We start from the raw sequence: 8496 nt of genomic DNA on the forward strand, positions 1-8496 counted from the left end.
GTGGCGCGAAGCGCCACCCCAACACCTAGTTGGTGGGGCGCTTCGCGCCCCCCCCAAGCCCCCCGTGAGCGTAAGTCGTTACGTGCCATTGTAGTTGTGTCCCTGTGTCCCACCTGTGAATATAGATAGATTTATATATGTGTTTCAAACTACGTAAAAATTGCGAATATACAACATTCTTGGCTTTCCCATTGTCTGTGCATATACAAAGCCGTATGTACTAATAACGACGTCAAATGCAAACGCTCTTTTTACAAACAAACAAACATGCATACACACAACTCGTTTTTATATAGATAGATAGATAGATAGATACAATACAAATTAACTGCGTAAAACTTGCGAATATACAACATTCTTCGCTGTCCAATTGTCGCTGCATATAAATACATTTTCAGGTTTACCGACCCTCGAACATGCAACGTACAATTGTCCATGGGAAAAACAATCAGTATTAAGATCTATACCACATTTTTCTAATGAATGACCTTGAGCTTTGTTGATGGTGATTGCAAATTGAACATTCCTTGTGTCCCGGTGGTCATTTATATATCCCCCCTGTGCCCCCTGGTGTCCCCGTTGCAGTTGTGTCCCTGTGTCCCGGTCGTCATTAATATTCCCTGTGCCCCGGTCGTTATTTGTGTCGCGGTGTCCCAGTCTGTAATTTCTCTTTGAGTGTCCTGTTCGTCATTTATATTCCCTGTTTCCCGCTAGTCCTTTGTGTCCTGGTGTCCCGGTCTGTAATTTCGTCAGTCGACAAATATGACGTCAGTCGACAAAAAACTTCATGACGGACTAATGCTCAATCCTCCTAATGACGTCAGTCGACAAACATGACATCAGTTGACACAAAAACATGACGTCAGTCAACAGACATACAACTTATTTTTATATATATAGATATAGATATAGTTTCTGTTTCAGTTTTTCTTTTTTTAGTTTTGCAGCTTTTTTAGTTTTTTTAGTTTTTTTCTTTTTAGTTTTTCACCTTTTTATGACACTTGGTATTAACCAAGTGACATATAGCAATCGCAAATTCTGTCGTTCTGTCGGTCAATGTTCATTCTAACATTGACAGTTGGAAAAATCTTCACGTGCCAAGTATGCTAAAGCTCAACAATTTATAATAAACCTCAAATTTTAAGTATCTGTTTTAAGGTTTTCGAATTACTTTAATCTATTGTCAAAATATTTTGAAATATTTATGCAATTCCCAGTTTTTACATTTTTAGTTTCAGTTTTCTTTTTCTTCGTTATTTTTCAGACGTAAATACATATCGCCGAACCTTTGTTTTTTAAGTAAAATTTGGTAGGCATTGATAACCTTATCCAAGTCAAAATCCCAAACCCAATCATCATCACTATCATTTTCAGTTTTGATACGTTTTGACTCTCCCTGTCCAGGTTGATCTTCTTCTAATTGCGCGGTTTTGCGTTCTTTAGCCGCAAGCCTTTTGGCATTAACTCTCTGAGCAGCTTCCTCGGCTGTTTCTTCTGTTGTAGGATTTGGTAACATTGTATCTTTTTCAATGTTTTTCAATTTGTCAGTGTTCATTCTAACATTGACTGTTAGAAAAAAATTTACGTGCCAAGCCTGCTAACACTCAACAATTTATAATAAACCTCAAAATTATAAACATCTGTTCCAAGGTTTTCGAATTAATTTAATCTATTGTCAAAATATATAGAAATATTTATGTAATTCCCAGTTTCTACATTTTTAGTTTCAGTTTGCTTTTCAGTTTAGTTTCATTTTTATATATAGATAAGATATAATCTGGCGTAACGGACAGACAACTTATTTTTATATATATAGATTATTAATTATAAAATTATATATAAAATTAACTTGTATGTATTTTTGTGTTTAGGGTTTAAATGTAAAAACTGGGAATTGCATAAATATTTCAAAATATTTTGACAATAGATTAATGTAATTTGAAAACCTAAAAAAATATACTTAAAATTTTAAGGTTTATTATAAATTGTTGAGCTTTAGCAAGCATGGCACGTGGAGATTTCTCCAACTGTCAATGTTATAGAATGTTACCAAAAAGCAAAACCAGGCTTGCGGCTCAAAGAGAAAGGGCCAGAATAGGAATGTGCAATTTACGTCAACGAAGGCGTGTCGAGGAACTACCAGAGCAACGCGAAACCAGACTTGCTGCTGAAAGAGAAAGTAAAAAAAGAAGGCGTGTCGAGGAATCACAAGAGCAACGTGAAAACAGGCTTGCGGCTTCAAGAGATAATGCTAGATTAGGAATGTGCAATTTACGTCAACGAAGGCGTGTCGAGGATCTACCAGAGCAACGCGAAACCAGACTTGCTGCTAAAAAAGAAAGTGAAAAAAGAAGGCGAGCCGAGGAATCATAAGAACAGCAAGAAAACAGGCTTGTGGCTGATAGAGAAAGTAAGAAAAGAAAGCGTGCCGAGGAATCACAAGAGCAACCTGAAAATTATCGCCTGGCATTCAAGTATAGCCCAGTCGATGATTATAGTAGATGTGTTCAAATCGAGACTCTGTCTAAAATTTGTCCCTATTGCTAGGCCTTGAAATTCAATGGTGAAACAATGGGAATGTGTTGCGCCTCAGGAAAAGTTAAACTTCCTCTATTGGCTGCACCACCAGAGCCATTGAAGACTTTGGAACTACGTTAGAATCTAACCGTTTTTTATCACAGATCAGAAAATATAACTCATGTTTCCAAATGACGTCGTTTGGTGCCCAAATCGAAAATCCAGATCAATTTATGCCTACTTTCAAAGTAAAAGGGCAAATTTATCATAGAGCAGGGTCCCTTCTACCATTCTCAGGCGAGAATCATAAATTTTTACAATAGTACTTCATCAGTGATAGATACAGCTAAAAACGTTAAATCATATTATTAACCTTGGAACAGATGTTTATAATTTTGAGGTTTATTATAAATTGTTGAGTGTTAGCATGCTTGGCACGTAAATTTTTTTCTAACAGTCAATGTTAGAATGAACACTGACAAATTGAAAAACATTGAAAAAGATACAATGTTACCAAATCCTACAACAGAAGAAACAGCCGAGGAAGCTGCTCAGAGAGTTAATGCCAAAAGGCTTGCGGCTAAAGAACGCAAAACCGCGCAATTAGAAGAAGATCAACCTGGACAGGGAGAGTCAAAACGTATCAAAACTGAAAATGATAGTGATGATGATTGGGTTTGGGATTTTGACTTGGATAAGGTTATCAATGCCTACCAAATTTTACTTAAAAAACAAAGGTTCGGCGATATGTATTTACGTCTGAAAAATAACGAAGAAAAAGAAAACTGAAACTAAAAATGTAAAAACTGGGAATTGCATAAATATTTCAAAATATTTTGACAATAGATTAAAGTAATTCGAAAACCTTAAAACAGATACTTAAAATTTGAGGTTTATTATAAATTGTTGAGCTTTAGCATACTTGGCACGTGAAGATTTTTCCAACTGTCAATGTTAGAATGAACATTGACCGACAGAACGACAGAATTTGCGATTGCTATATGTCACTTGGTTAATACCAAGTGTCATAAAAAGGTGAAAAACTAAAAAGAAAAAAACTAAAAAAACTAAAAAAGCTGCAAAACTAAAAAAAGAAAAACTGAAACAGAAACTATATCTATATCTATATATATAAAAATAAGTTGTATGTCTGTTGACTGACGTCATGTTTTTGTGTCAACTGATGTCATGTTTGTCGACTGACGTCATTAGGAGGATTGAGCATTAGTCCGTCATGAAGTTTTTTGTCGACTGACGTCATATTTGTCGACTGACGAAATTACAGACCGGGACACCAGGACACAAAGGACTAGCGGGAAACAGGGAATATAAATGACGAACAGGACACTCAAAGAGAAATTACAGACTGGGACACCGCGACACAAATAACGACCGGGGCACAGGGAATATTAATGACGACCGGGACACAGGGACACAACTGCAACGGGGACACCAGGGGGCACAGGGGGGATATATAAATGACCACCGGGACACAAGGAATGTTCAATTTGCAATCACCATCAACAAAGCTCAAGGTCATTCATTAGAAAAATGTGGTATAGATCTTAATACTGATTGTTTTTCCCATGGACAATTGTACGTTGCATGTTCGAGGGTCGGTAAACCTGAAAATGTATTTATATGCAGCGACAATTGGACAGCGAAGAATGTTGTATATTCGCAAGTTTTACGCAGTTAATTTGTATTGTATCTATCTATCTATCTATCTATATAAAAACGAGTTGTGTGTATGCATGTTTGTTTGTTTGTAAAAAGAGCGTTTGCATTTGACGTCGTTATTAGTACATACGGCTTTGTATATGCACAGACAATGGGAAAGCCAAGAATGTTGTATATTCGCAATTTTTACGTAGTTTGAAACACATATATAAATCTATCTATATTCACAGGTGGGACACAGGGACACAACTACAATGGCACGTAACGACTTACGCTCACGGGGGGCTTGGGGGGGCGTGAAGCGCCCCACCAACTAGGTGTTGGGGTGGCGCTTCGCGCCACCCCAACAGCTAGTATATATATATATATATATATATATATATATATATATATATATATATATATATATATATACTTCGCGCCACCCCAACACCTAGTTGGTGGGGCACTTCGCGCCCCCCAAAGCCCCCCCGCGTGCGTAAGTCGTTACGCACCATATTAGTTACACGCCATTGTAGTTGTGTCCCTGTGTCCCGCCTGTGAATAGATATATATATATATATATATATATATATATATATATATATATATATATATATATATATATATTATATATATATATATATATATATATATATATATATATATATATATATATATATATATATATATATATATATATATATATATATATATATATATATATATATATACGTATGTTTTAACTACGTAAAACATGCGAATATACAACATTCTTCCTGTCCCATTGTCTATGCATATAAATAGATTGTCAGGTTTACTGACTCTTGAACATGCAACATATAATTGTCCATGGGAAAAACAATCCGTATTCAGATCTATACCTCATTATTCTAATGATGTGTTCCTGTGTCCCGGTCGTCATTTATATTCCCCGTGTCCCGGTCGTCATTTGTGTCCCGGTGTCCCAGTTTGTAATTTCTCTTTGAGCGTCCGGGTCGTCATTTATATTCCCTGTTTCCCTGTGTCCCGGTCGTCATTTGTGTCCCGGTCTGTAATTTCCCTTTGAGGGTCCCCGGTCGTCATTTATATTCCATGTGTCCCGGTGTATTGATCTTGATTTGGACGTCATTTGGAAACATGAGTTATATTTTCTGACGTTTAATAAAAAAACGCTTAGATTCTGACGTAGGTCCAGTAAGCAAAGTTTCCAATGGCTTGTGGTGCAGCCAGTTGAGGAAGTGTAACTTTTCCTGAGGCGCAACGCATTCCTATTGTTTCACCATTAAATTTCAAGGCCTTGCAATAGGGACAAATCTTAGACATAGTCCCGATTTGAACACATCTACTCAAGCTATATCATCGACTGGGCTGTAAATGCCAGGCGATAATTTTCACGTTGCTCTTGTGATTCCTTGCCACGCTTTCTTTTGGCATCATCTTTTTAAGCCGCAAGCCTGTTTTCACGAAGTACTTGTGATTCCTCAGCACGCTTTCTTTTGGCATTATCTCTTTGAGCCGCAAGCCTGTTTTCACATTGCTCTTGTGATTCCTCGACATGTTTTTTTCGGTAATTTCTCTTAGAGCCGCAAGCCTGTTTTCACGTTTTTCTTGTGATTTTCTTTGGCACGATTTTTTTGGTAATTTCTCTTTGATCCGCGCTATTTTTATCATTCTTTTTGTTGATTCACTTTGTTTTTGTGATTCTTCGGCACGCTTTCTTTTGTTACTTTCTCTTTTAGCTTCAAGCCTTTTGGCATTATCTCTTTGAGCCACTTCCCCGGCTGTTTCCTCTGCCATTGTAGGATTAATACTGAAATTTGTCTTTGAATCACCCCTTATATACTTATAATGACGTCATATGCGTACAAAGAAACAAACATAAAACTTATATATATACAATAAGTGTTGGGGGTGGCGCGAAGCGCCACCCCAACACCTAGTTGGTGGGGGCACTTCACGCCCCCCAAGCCCCCCACGCCCGTAATTAGTTACGCGCAATATTAGTTAGGCGCCATAGTAGTTGTGTCCCTGTGTCCCACCTGTGAATCTAGATATATATATATATATATATATATATATATATATATATATATATATATATATATATATATATATATATATATATATATATATATATATATATATATATATATATATATATATATATATATATATATATATATATATATATGTTTTTAACTACGTAAAACTTGTGAATATATAACATTCTTCGCTGTCCCATTGTCTGTGCATATAAATAGATTGTCTGGTCTACCGACTCTTGAACATGCAACATATAATTGTCCATATGAAAAACAATCCGTATTCAGATCTATACCTCATCATTCTAATGATTGCCCTTGAGCTTTGTTGATGGTGATTGCTAATCGAACATTCTCTCTGTCCCGGTCGTCATTTATATATCTCCCCTGTTCCCCAGGTGTCCCCGTTGTAGTTGTGTCCCTGTGTCTCGGTCGTCATTTATATTCCCTGTGTCCCGGTCGTCATTTGTGTCCCAGTGTCCCAGTCTGTAATTTCTCTTTGAGCGTCCCGGTCGTCATTTATATTCCCCGTGTCCAGGTCGTCAATCGTGTCCCGGTGTCCCGGTCTGTAATTTATCTTTGAGTGCCCCGGTCGTCATATATATTCCCTGTGTCCCGGTCGTCATTTGTGTCCCGGTCTGTAGTGTCATCTTATAATGACGCCATATACAAAACCTTATATACTTATAATGAAGTCATATACAAACACAAAAACAAACAAACATGAATACATACAACTTATTTATATATATATATATATACTAGCTGTTGGGGTGGCGCTTTGCGCCACCCCAACACCTAGTTGGTGGGGGCGCTCCACTGGCTTCCACCCGCGCGCGGAAGTCGTTACGCGCCATTGTAGTTGTATCCCTGTTGTATCCTACAACATTCTTTGCTGTCCCTTTGTCTGTCCATATAAATAGATTGTCAGGTTTACCAACTCTTGAACATGCAAATAAATAATTGTCCTAGGGAAAACAATTCGTATTCAGATCTATACCGTATTTTTCTAACGATTGCCCTTGAGCTTTGTTGATGGTGATTGCTAATCGAACATTCCCTGTGTCCTCGTCGTCATTTATTTATCCTCCTTTGCCCCCGGTGTCCCCGTTGTAGTTGTGACCTTGTGTCCTGGTCATCATTTATATTTTCTGTGTCCCGGTCGTCATGTGTGTCCTGGTATCCCAGTCTGTAATTTCTCTTTGAGTGTCCCGGTCGTCATTTATATTCCCTCTGTCGCGGTCGTCATTTGTGTCCCGGTGTCCCGGTCTGTAATTTCTCTTTGAGTGTCCCGGTCTTCATTTATATTCCCTGTGTCCCGGTCGTCATTTGTGTCCCGGTGCCTCGGTCTGTAGTGTCATCTTATAATGACGTCATATACAAAGCCTTATATACTTATACTGACGTCAAATGCAAACCCACAAACAAACAAACATACATATATACAACTTATTTATATATATATATATATACATAGATACAGTTTCCTTTTTAGTTTTTTTTTTTTTTTTTAGTTTTTTCTTTTCTTAGTTTTTTTCTTTTTAGTTTTCTTTTTTTAGTTTCTTCTTTTTATTGATTTGTTTTCTTCAATTTGTCAATATTCATTCTAAGATTGACACTTGGAAAAATCTATACCTGCCAAGCATGCTAGAGCTCCAACAATTTATAATAAACCTCTAAATTTTGGGTATCTGTTTTAAAGTTTTCGAATTACTTTAATCTATTGTCAAAATATATTGAAATGTTTGTACAATTCCCAGTTTTTTTTTTGTTTTTAGTTTTTTTTAGTTTTTTTTCTTTTTAGTTAATTACCTTTTTTCATTTTTTTTATTTTTTACGTTTTTTCTTTTTAGGTTTTTTCTTTTTTTAATTTTTTTATATTTTAGTTTTTTTTTTAGTTTTTTTTTCTTTTTAGTTTTTAGTAGTTTTTTTACCATTTTTCTTTTTTCAGTTTTCTTTTTCTTTTTTATTTTTCAGCGTCACTATGTTATACTAAAATTTCTCTTTGAATTAACTATTTGAGCAGCTTCCTCGGCGGTTTCTTCTGTCATTTTAAGATCTATACTAAAATTCCTCTTCACGTGCCAAGCTTGCTAAAGCTCAACAATTTATAATAAACCTCAAAGTTTTAAGCATCTGTTTTAAGGTTTTCGAATTACTTTAATCTATTATCAAAATATTTCGAAATATTTATTCAATTCCCAGTTTTTACATTTTAGTGTGTTTTCTTTTTCTTCTTTATTTTTCAGACGTCATATGCAAACCCTCAACACAA

This window comes from Artemia franciscana, unplaced genomic scaffold (genome assembly GCF_032884065.1).
Source record: "Artemia franciscana unplaced genomic scaffold, ASM3288406v1 Scaffold_2349, whole genome shotgun sequence".
Classification (NCBI taxonomy): domain Eukaryota; kingdom Metazoa; phylum Arthropoda; class Branchiopoda; order Anostraca; family Artemiidae; genus Artemia; species Artemia franciscana.